This window comes from Homalodisca vitripennis, chromosome 6, assembly GCF_021130785.1.
Source record: "Homalodisca vitripennis isolate AUS2020 chromosome 6, UT_GWSS_2.1, whole genome shotgun sequence".
Classification (NCBI taxonomy): domain Eukaryota; kingdom Metazoa; phylum Arthropoda; class Insecta; order Hemiptera; family Cicadellidae; genus Homalodisca; species Homalodisca vitripennis.
This window is the reverse complement of record NC_060212.1, coordinates 17246052-17258620: the sequence shown is the minus strand read 5'-3', so window position 1 is coordinate 17258620 and position 12569 is coordinate 17246052.

Sequence of the window (12569 nt, the reverse complement as noted above, 5' to 3'; positions counted from 1 at the left end):
CAAAAATTCATCACATTTGATTTCGAACTGTTTGTTTTCAAATTGAGTTTTGAGAAATGTTCAATGCATGAATTCACCTCAATGAATGATTTCACCTCGAGATCTTGTTTTGATTTTGATCTGATGCAGAGAGTCGTGTCGTCAGCATACTGAACCACTTTTCCATTCTGGATTGAAGAATTCAGTCTGTTGACGTATAATATGAAAAGGACTGGCCCTAATATTGATCCTTGAGGGACACCATAGGGCATTTTTACTTTGTCTGACAGAGCATTCGCAATCTGCACGCACTGCTCTCTGTCCGCGAGGTAAGACGAGAGCCAACGGTGCGGCAGACCCCGAATACCACTTGTCCACAACTGGCGCAACAGTGTCGCATGATGCACACAGTCAAAAGCTTTGGAGAGGTCGAGAAATATGCTGAGCACATGTTCTCTCCTCTCCAGGCCTTCGTCTTCATTAAATTTATATGCCACCAATATAACAGTTACATTTCTGTCTGTCACGTGTATTGGTTATCGCTGCCACCCATTTTAGTAGGGCCTTAATGACATTTACAGGTCAGTTGTTCTAAAATACAAAGGTTTAAGGCTGCTTAGTAATAAATTGATCTGTGTTTCTTAAAATGAAACGTTTTTTACAACGCAAACCTATTTGATGTCCAAAATGACAATTTCAGTGGTTTATTAAGTTCTGCGAAGACATAACACCCCGCAAACACCTTTTATAATTCTTAAACTGTGCTCTCAGTATAGTATAGTGGCGAATTTTCAAATATCCAAACAAAGTGGTGTTGTTACTACTGGCTTCTAACACATGATTTAACATAACAACGGCGCAATAATTCCATAGATATTTTACCTCCGAAATAGCTCCAAATACTTCAAACGTTTGTCTACACCGTTTCTACAATTTAGAACAGTAAAATTTCGTACATTTTGTGAAAACTCTGTTTAAATTACTCGAATTCTAGTAATGGAGGAACGAATGGGGTTTTAGTTGTATCCGTTTCAATTTATTGTATAAAAGGGGTGGATATTTTAGTCACAGAACCCTCTAGATTTTTTTAAAATCCATAGATCACGTCATAAAATGAGGTAAAAAAGAAAGTGAAAGTTATCCAAATATTTGTTATTCAAATGTGTTTGTTGAATTTGAATAAAACACTAATTATATAATCTGTAGAGACGATGGAAGTGTTCCTCCACAGTCTAGATATATTAACACGATTAAAGCAATTATTTAAATTCAAGGGTTTTCTCCAAGACCATCCTTAATTTTTATTTTAAATGATAAAAGGATTTTCTAATTAGCTAACAATAATAAAAAATTGAGATTTGAGATTATGTTGAGAGCTAATTATATTAGAAAGATAACTGATGTTCTGAAAATATCAGCTTTATTCTAAAGAAGTAAAGAATACTATTATTAGTGGAAACTTGCCCAAGATAAATCAGACCAAGCAGTTAAAACAATCTTTTGAACGTGCAAATTTTTATAAATTGTCCCGAAAAACGTTGAAAACTAATAATATAAAAACATAACTAACTCCCAATCCCTCACAAGCTTTATTTTCTTTGAATTAAATCTAAATAGGTCGTTTTTGATACGTGACATTTATAAGAACCGTATAAAATTCCAATATAGAGGAAATCTCTTAATGAAGATGCAATTCTAAGAACGCATTTTATTACAAGCACCTTGAAATCTTAATTACTCAGAGCTAAATCTCCTGCAAACCATTTCGAAATGTCATATTGTAAAACTCATAGAGTTAATTACTTCTTCCCTTTGCTAATATTCCAACTGACCTAATGCACTGGGTTTTTGAAGCTATTCTAGAGTCACTGTGTAATAATAGAAAATTTAGGTTTCTTATATATATATATATATTATATATTATATATAGCTATGTACGAGCGCACGTATTTGTATAAGCACCATTTTCAGTTAACATTTGCGACAAATTGGACGCTAATCGCACTTCAGCCAACAAAAGCATATCGAGTCTGAATCAGTAAAAGAATTCAATCAGTCTCATTCTTAATTAATTTATCAGTATCCTAAATTACTATATGGGCGTATTATCGTCACTGGAATATGAATATACAGTATCACATTAATTTAGATAAAGAAAAAAATACGCACGGCATTCATTCTACATTGACATCATACTCAATAAATTGTGAGTTGACATGAAAGTTAATACGAAAAGAATATATTTGTCTTGCAACCACATACTCTGGTTTACATATTCGCTAATTACATCACTGTTACTTTAAATAATAATCGGCTATCATTTCTTTACCTATTTATTCAAAATGCACTTTTCCATTTCGTTTTGATTATATATAGCGTAGTGCATATGTTCAGTTATGTTCTGTCCAAGCACCATTGTCGAAACCTCCTGAAACCTTTGATTGTAAAATACCGATGTATGCCGGTTTTTAGACTTTTAATTGTTAAGACAGTTTTTTATTTTCAAAATTCTGTATTTACGTATTCTATTTTTTACTTCAAGAAACTAAAATAACTTGCATATATTTCATACTATCCAAGAATAATCTTAGAACCTTAGAAATAATGAAAATAATAAATTCATCGAAGTTGGAGTCTGTGACATTGATCACTGTTTTGTCTTATTGGTAGTTAGAATTTTGAGCTATAACTATCAAAGTTACAGCTCCACCACCCCAACTCACCTGTATAAGTAGATATGTTTTATTGGAAGTTTCAGTACAACATCTGTAGATTGACGATATCTGTCCACAGTGAGGTCCAATTATTTCAAGAATACGATTGTGTTAACGTAATCAACGCGATGTGGATTGAGAAACTTAGACGATGCTAACTGTCAATATTGTGATAGGTAAGCTTATTCAACATTTGTAAGTAGATTACCCAGCTTTCTACAAGTACTAATATACTGACGTAACTAATATCTAAGAATTGATTATGCATAAGAGAAGGTGTCGAAAGATCATGAAATGACGCGGAAATGAGTAGCGGCAGAGGAGGATGAATTTATGAGTTTCTGCAGACCTCCCGGTCACTACGACCCTGCGTAATTGAGATTTACAATAAAGAGGGTGCAGGATGGCTCAAAACATTTTTATAGCAGTGCGTAATCAATTTATACATTCAATTGGATTTAGAGTGGATTACCGCATCTAGGAAGTCGTCTATATTATTATCAAAGTTCCTTCATAATATCAGAGATAAATAATTGGTTTAGTATTAGCAAAGGGAGAAGATACTTTTATTTTATATCTATCTGTTCCTCCTTAAGCGCAAACTGGCTTATAGACTTGAAATTTTGCATCAAAATTTATTTGTATGCTGGTATCATTGAAATTAAAGGCAAATTGAGGTTTATCGTTGAGTTAGATAATAGCGCATGTCATTCTATGGCTCTTTTCTTGGCGTTAGCATGTTTGGGTTCATCTTATCAAAGGGTGACCATAATGGAAATGAGAAAATCGCAAAAAGTTAAAAAAAAATCGAGTGCAATCATATGACATTTGAACTTGTTACATGGTTACACGTGTTGCCCAACTATCCGCAAGATGGTTCAAGAAACATTTCATCCTTAACCGTTTGGCATGAATCTTCAATTTTATACAGACAAGATTCAGTTCATTATTGTTGCATGTCCCTCCGTGGGATTTGGCTGAGCGCCATTGAAGCCCACATCACTCAGTAGACTGGTACAATTTGTCTTTAGTATGCCGGGACGATGTAACATTCTCTTTTATATATGGCTGTCTGAATATATGTTGTTGTCTCAAGAATTAGATGAGCTATAGGCTTGAAATTTTGTATACGTCCTTAGCGAAGCCTGGTACGTGACAATTGGTGTGACGTATTCTTACCTCGTCGAAATTTGTGTCGTTGTTGAGTAAAAAATGGTTATACTGCTGAAGCAAATTCTTTTCGTATTAACGAGATGTTTAAACTGTTTTAGTACAAGCAAGTTAAAAGTTTTGTTGGCAATTAAGTTTTGTTTCGTAATTTTTGCATATTTAATTTTCCGTATTTCGTTGATACGATTTCCCTTACGTGTTATTGGTAATAGCGTGAAATAACCGTCTCGTGCGCACATATTAACCGTAAATAAGAAATAGCAAGATATTAATAAACAAATTCTTCGGCTTAAGCCGTCTTCATGAAAAAACCAAAACATTATAAATAGGACTATAAGTACACAATGAACATAGAACATCAACACAAAAAAATAAAAATAAAGAATGAATGATGTAGAATGGCGAATATATCATTTGATTTTATAAATTTAATTTGTTGACTACGAAGTCACCTTAAATTGAATAATTTTGGAAGTTTTTATTTGGTGACATTTGCTTGTTCCATGGTTCTTAGAGCATTTGTACTTAAATTTTGTGATATCTTTTGTGTTGGTTTTAATGAGTATGTTTCTTCGAAATTTAAAATATGTTTTAAGCCATGTGCCACTACAGGTTGTTGTGTCTTTTTATGTTTATATGCATACCTGTGCACTTTCATCCTTGTTCTAAGAAAATTTATTGTTGAACCCATGTAATGTTTTGGGCATAACTTACATTGAATTTGGTTAACAATGTTATTTTTTTCACAAGATAAGTCTTCAAATATACTGTACGAATTCTTTGTAGAACTACTTGTAAATGTTTTAGAAGTAGAGCACATGTTGTATAATAAACACCTGGGTTTATTGCAAGGGTGTGATCCAACTGTTTTTCTTATTCTTTACGCTTAGGTAATTATGGATGTACTAAAATACCTTTTTTCAATATTTGTAAATATTATTTTGGGAATATTTTTGAAAATGTTCTTAGTTTAAGCAAAGCTGTACATAAACTGTATAATACTCGAAGAATATTGTTAATTTTATAAATTCCGGGTAGTATTTTGTTAAAAACTTTGGATCATTATTGTAAAATATAGTTTTATTTGTTCCAATTATTAGTGATTTAGTGTTACATTTTTTATTTAGAAGTTTTCGAGGTTAACCCTTTTAGAAAACGCTGATATAAAATTAACAACATATTGTTTCAATTGATAATTTCACTAAATAAATGTTGGGGTCTATTTCCTAAACTCTTTGGAATATACATATAAGACGTTTAAGGAATGGCGTTAACGATACCGAATGGATTAAACGACGACAGCATTCATTATAGTAGCAGGAAGTAGAACGGCAAGAACAGCTGACTTGGAATCATTTGATTGCAGTTGAAACAAACGAGGCGTGCTCTCATCACCACAGACCACCTCAGGCCCTCTCTAAAATTTATGTTCCTGTTCGAGGCACGTATATGAGTTAGTGATTGTTACTTATAGCTGAGACAAAGCGATTATACACGGCAGTAACAGGAAGTAGAACGGCAAGAACAGCTGACTTGGAATCATTTGATTGCAGTTGAAACCAACGAGGCGTGCTCTCATCACCACAGACCACCTCAGGTCCTCTCTACAATTTATGTTCCTGTTCGAGGCACGTATATGAGTTAGTGATTGTTACTTATAGCTGAGACAAAGCGGTTATACATGGCAGTAACAGGAAGTAGAACGGCAAGAACAGCTGACTTGGAATCATTTGATTGCAGTTGAAACAAACGAGGCGTGCTCTCATCACCACAGACCACCTCAGGCCCTCTCTAAAATTTATGTTCCTGTTCGAGGCACGTATATGAGTTAGTGATTGTTACTTATAGCTGAGACAAAGCGATTATACACGGCAGTAACAGGAAGTAGAACGGCAAGAACAGCTGACTTGGAATCATTTGATTGCAGTTGAAACCAACGAGGCGTGCTCTCATCACCACAGACCACCTCAGGTCCTCTCTACAATTTATGTTCCTGTTCGAGGCACGTATATGAGTTAGTGATTGTTACTTATAGCTGAGACAAAGCGGTTATACATGGCAGTAACAGGAAGTAGAACGGCAAGAACAGCTGACTTGGAATCATTTGATTGCAGTTGAAACCAACGAGGCGTGTTCCCATCAACATAGACCACCTCAGGTCCTCTCTACAATTTATGTTCCTGTTCGAGGCACGAATATGACTTAGTGATTGTTATAGCTGAGACAAAGCGATTATACATGGCAGTAACAGGAAGTAGAAAGGCAAGAACAGCTGAATTGGAATCATTTGGTTGCAGTTGAAACCAACGAGGCGTGTTCTCATCACCACAGACCACCTCAGGTCCTCTCTATAATTTATGTTCCTGTTCGAGGCACGAATATGACTTAGTGATTGTTATAGCTGAGACAAAGCGGTTATACATGGCAGTAACAGGAAGTAGAACGGCAAGAACAGCTGACTTGGAATCATTTGATTGCAGTTGAAACCAACGAGGCGTGCTCTCATCACCACAGACCACCTCAGGTCCTCTCTACAATTTATGTTCCTGTTCGAGGCACGAATATGACTTAGTGATTGTTATAGCTGAGACAAAGCGATTATACATGGCAGTAACAGGAAGTAGAAAGGCAAGAACAGCTGACTTGGAATCATTTGGTTGCAGTTGAAACCAACGAGGCGTGTTCTCATCACCACAGACCACTTCAGGTCCTCTCTATAATTTATGTTCCTGTACGAGGCACGTATATGACTTATTGATTGTTATAGCTGAGACAAAGCGATTATACATGGCAGTAACAGGAAGTAGAACGGCAAGAACAGCTGACTTGGAATCATTTGGTTGCAGTTGAAACCAACGAGGCGTGTTCTCATCACCACAGACCACCTCAGGTCCTCTTTACAATTTATGTTCCTGTTTGAGGCACGTATATGAGTTGGCGATTGTTACTTATAGCTGAGACAAAGCGGCAGTAACGGGAAGTAGAACGGCAAGAACAGCTGACTTGGAATCATTTGATTCCAGTTGAAACCAACGAGACGTGCTCTCATCACCACAGACCACCTCAGGTCCTCTTTACAATTTATGTTCCTGTTTGAGGCACGTATATGAGTTAGTGATTGTTACTTATAGCTGAGACAAAGCGATTATACACGGCAGTAACAGGAAGTAGAACTTCGGGAACACCTGACTTGGAATGACTCCGCATAATGATAGAATTTTTGATTATTTAATATTTGGCACTTTAATGAAGATTATACCATAAATCCAAATCTCCCTGTCCGTACAGGTGTCTGTTGTATCCCATCTCCATTATATCTTTCTATTAGTGCAATATAATTTGAAAAGTAAGTAATAATATAACCTTCCACCTTGTGTTATTTATTCAAAAAACAATCAAGAATATTATTGAATTTATTCCAGTTACATTAGTTCTATTCACTGCACAACTGAAAGCGTAGTTATGGGATTTTTGTTATCATGCCATAGAGATTGATATTCGAGCTATATTTATAGCGGAAGATAACCGGCTAGCCATGGGCGGGTGTATGTTGTGGACAGCTCTCCACTCCGAGTTCACGTACAAATCACTTTTTGGCCCGTGATCCAGGTTTCATTCCCCACACAGAACAGGGAGTTTAATGTTCACTAATATTGAACACTGCTTTACCTTCAAACAAGAATGGATGATGTTTAAAGTGTCGTAAATATCACATGTTTTAATTTCTTATATGTTGAAAACTCTAATGCTCAGTTATACTGAATTAGGAAATGCATTAAATTTCATACAGCACCACAAACAATTATATGATTTTGAAATGCTTTACATAAATTTAAGATACGTTAAAAGCTTTACCTTTCTTTTGTTTTATATTTGTAATTCAATTAATGATGTCATTTTAACCTGACTTTTTTCAAAATCTTCGAGTTATGTACAATTTCAAAATAAATTACCTTTTTTGACGAAATTCGTTGGTAATTACAAAAAATTGGAGCGAAATATCTAAGATTACAATCAAATTAGCGCTACCCTAAAACGTGGCATTCCAGTTTCAGGTGAGAAAAAGAATTTATCACAATTTAACAGTACGCGGTACACAAATTTTCAATGAGATTTCATGTATTCCGTTCTATATGGTAGATAATACCTCTTCTAATTTTCAACGCCTTGGATTTAGATTAACTTGCAGTTAATTCCTTACGAACAGTTAAACCTTAATTAAATAGTTTCAGATTCCAACACGTTGGCGAAGTATTTCTTCTGTATGTCACATTATTGAAAACATTCTCAATGAAGTTTGCTCGCGTTTCCCGTGTAGGCCTAAGGTTAAACTTGGTGAAGGAATCACGATTAGTTTAGTTTTGTATTCATAACTCATGTAAATTAAAATTTCATTTTATTTCAATAAATAATTAATTATATTTTTGTATTAAAACTTTTTCAAAAACAAAGAATGTCTTGTTAACTGACGCGGGTACTACTTTATAAATTGCACGAATCATGAAAAAAATTAAGAACATTGGAGTACATCATTGCTAATGTGATTATAGTTACTCCCTCTCTCTCGACCCGATGAAGCCAAGCTACAGTAACAATTTGTTACACCCAAACACGCGACTGAGCCCCGGGGATGACCATCCCTCTATAAGGTGTCAGCCAGCACACAAGAGTTATTACCCTGCCAGTTGTCACCTACAACCGCCCGCTGCACCATGCCACCCCTCTACAATCGGCGCCCCGTGGATGCTGGGTATCACCCCTTTGTTTGTTTGTTATGTTCGGAATACCCACTTCGATTATGGTGATGTCTTTCTTTGATCATTAAACAGATTACAACTATTATTATAATTCTTTCTAAGCTGTGGAAACAGTCTTATAAAGTTATATGGATACGAACTTTCAACATGGAAAAGCAAATACAGAAACAGGCAAATTGGCACTTTATTTATAATACAAAAATAATAATGAACTAGTACGTTATCCTTTTAAATAAAAACAACACTGTCATGAAGTCAATTTTACAGGTGTCTTAATAAATATTAAGTATAACTTTTTTAAATTACTTTTACATAATCGTAATGAAAAAGTTACAAAACTTTTATTTTAAATATAGATAATCACAGATACGCACACATCTCACACAGATCACATATAGATAATCGTTTTATCACAGTAAAATGTTAGTACATTACTGTTTATGAATTGGACGAAATGCAGATTCTACTTTTCTGAATTATATTTCATCATGAGTTTTAAATATAAACGTAGCACACACAGATTGAACACCTTGCTTCAAAAGTTGTACAAAAATTGTAAAATTTAACTATTCAACTTTTACGTTTTTTTTCTAAATAAAATCATCCACTTTGGCTATCTATACCTATTTCTACCTAAAATTGAATATAAACTGACTTACAGAAATGAAATACTCGTATTACCACGCCATTTCATTACGAGCACACTGTCCTAACGCATAATATACGAAAGTCTAAAAAGCTCTACTGATACATATAATTTAAAAATTAACACATTATTTTAGCAAAATTTAACAATGAAAAATAGTAGTTTGACCATTACTTTATTAATATGTTTCCAACCAAAATTATACATCACACTTACATTATGAATAAAAATATCATCTTTTATTGACGCAACAGTACAGAAAATACGTTTTAAATATTCTTTCCACATTGCAGTGCATGTAAAAGAGGTATTATGATGATAGGTAAAAGGGCCAAATGGATTAATAGTCGAACTCGCTCATATAGTCAGCTGGGTATTTTGGAATTATATATAAATTTGCATTATTACTTTTAATTCGGTTGCGTACACTTGTAATACATAAGGACGAAAAATAAACTTTCAGAAATCGAAGCCTCACTTTCGTAAATATGGAAGTTCCTGGTACTCAATAGAGGTCATTATAGACTCCTTCATGGAACACCCATATATAGTAGCGATGGCAGTTTGAACATTAATCTTCAAACTGTATATGTTCTGACTACTGAAAACAAATGAACTACAAAAAATGTTTAGAGAAATATGTGTATGAGAATATTTAACTCCAATCGAGGTGAATTTGTCTGCATACAAGAAGTAATTTGATGGTTTAGGCGAAATCACAACTCACTGTACAATAGTTGTACAGGCTTCATTTTTACCAGGAATAATAGTTGAGTTTAGTTAGTGTAGTGAAGGCTCAAACAAAAAAGCTAGATTAATGTTGTAGTTCATAAGCACTGACATGATTATAACGCAAATTAATTGTTATACTCATTGTCTGGTCAGTACCTGGTGAAAAAACTCGTTACCCTATGGGAGGGGGTGGCTCGAAGAACACCCGGAAAAATTCTCTCCTCAGTTTTCGAAAGATATTAATGAAGGGTTCTTGATATGTTGACATTATTTTCCTAAACTAATCTGATAATTTAATAAATGTTGAAATCGCATCAGATAATATAAAAAGCAAGTCAACCGGAGGGGCTAAACTTAAGATTTTCTTTTATTCTTTAAACAAAATTTTATTTCGATGAAAAAGTTAAAGCTTTTTACGCAACAGCTGATTGAAAAGGTTGTTGTTGGAATGATATTGTTCTAGTTACGTTTTGGTTATGGTTTTATGTTCTGAGTTTTGCAGTGATGTTCTGGTGAAGGGTTCTGGGAACCGGGAATTAAACTACATGTACACTGATTTTCTTTTGTTTCACTTATGTAAACCTCACTGCAAGTGTGTTGGAGCCGATTGGGGTATTATGGAAGATATATACAGGGTTTAAGAAATGTAGGCCTGGCTATGCATTTTCATATTGTACGTATAGTGTTTATAAGCTAAAATAAAAATAGAAGTTTGCAATTTCTACTTGTTTAGCAGCTATACGTAATTTTGTTAGGTATTAAAACAATTTTGTCTTCCTTATTATCTTTACTATTGTTTCAAAACTTGATAAGTGGTTACATGTCAGATGGCACTATATTAGAAAGAATATTTAAAAATCTTAAAATATTAGTATTAACAAAATGGCGGCCATTTAATTTTTGTTTAAAAAATATCTAATAAACCACTGTTTTTTTATAAAAAATATTACGAAAGAGAAAGCTTATAAAACAGGTATTTTATCCAAGTGTATCTCATTTGAAAATCATAAATTGTATTTAACTTATTAATTACAAACTAATCAGATTAAAAATAGACGTTCCTTATAGTTGACAACACATTGCCGCAGTCGTTGTGATACTGATTCACTCACTTATTTAAGGATGATATAAAGAAGCATACTATATATTATAATATAAAGAATGTCTAATGAGCCGTCTTTGATTCTCACAGTAGTTGGTCGCCCTGATACTACACGATCCTTAACACTACCAGTTTCTATACAAACGGGAAACTGTGTATTATGCTATGGATTTTGAAATAGGAATCCTATCAGGAAAAGAATTATAGAATAAATTTGTAACTTCTGCATACGATCTTATATTACCACGTTACCATCATTCAAAGTATAATTCTTTTACGCCCACCAAGCGACATAGCTGAACATACAAACTTAAAATTCTCTGTTGAAAATTGTAACTTAAAGTAACAGGGTATAGCTGCACCAACTACTGTAGCTTCGGTGCAAATGATAAAGAGAGGTAAAAGGAGATAAGCGGCCATTGTGAAAATTCTAATGGATAGAAAATTCTAACAGGCCTACTACTTCAAACTACGAGTAGTTACTTTTTTCTTTTAGCAGCAGGTATTTCTGATAACAAGTCGTAACGCACATTGTCATAAGGCTGGAGGTGAATACAACTCAACATATTCTGTTAGTTGAAAGTTTCTTCTTACCCCAGACGGGTCGTCCCCCAATTATGACATACAATCGCTAGGTACACAGAAAGGTTGTTTACTATTATTAGTAAATTTTGTTGCTACTATGCAAAATTTTGATGCGATATCTTTTGATGTTTAAAAGTTATAAAGTCTTTATAAGGATCATTATTGTCACTAAGCAGTTACGCATCTTAAATTTCCAGGTCCTACAAATTTTGCAATTACGATTTCATACATTCATCAACCTATAGAATGCACCTAGTGTCAGTAACGTGGTGATGTACCATTATTGGTGATGGCTCTCAGAAAGCTTTGGTGTCACAGAGAGACGGGCATTGGCCACAAATCAAACCTGTCGATGGAAGCCACTCTGACGCTATTAGGGCTGACGTGAGTGTGGCGGGACATGAACATGACACATTATTGCGAGCTGAATCCATAGTGACTTCCATTTTGGTATTGATAAATCATAAATCCATCCCATACTTCATTTACACCTTCATTAGTCATGCCTATACTTTGGAGGAATTCAAAATAAAATAATCTTAGAAGATCAAATAGATTTGTATGCGATATCTAGATCGATTACAATGATTAAGAGGGAAATACAATGTAAGTAAGTTCAGAAAAATGAAAAGAATGTTCATAAGCCCAAGCTTATACTCCACGTTGAAGCTTTGCCTTTAATTGAATGAAGTTTCCCTTGAGTAGGTTTCGTTATTAATTAAAATTGAGAGAGAGAGAACTCGGTAACGAAGCTTAATATCTTAGCGTTGGTGTTCGACCTGGGTATTTTTTAGGTGTACAGAGATGTTTTGAAGTGCAAGGTAATAGAGGGCATTTTATTTATTCCTGTGGATTCCAATCTACTGATAGTTATGGAAACAAAT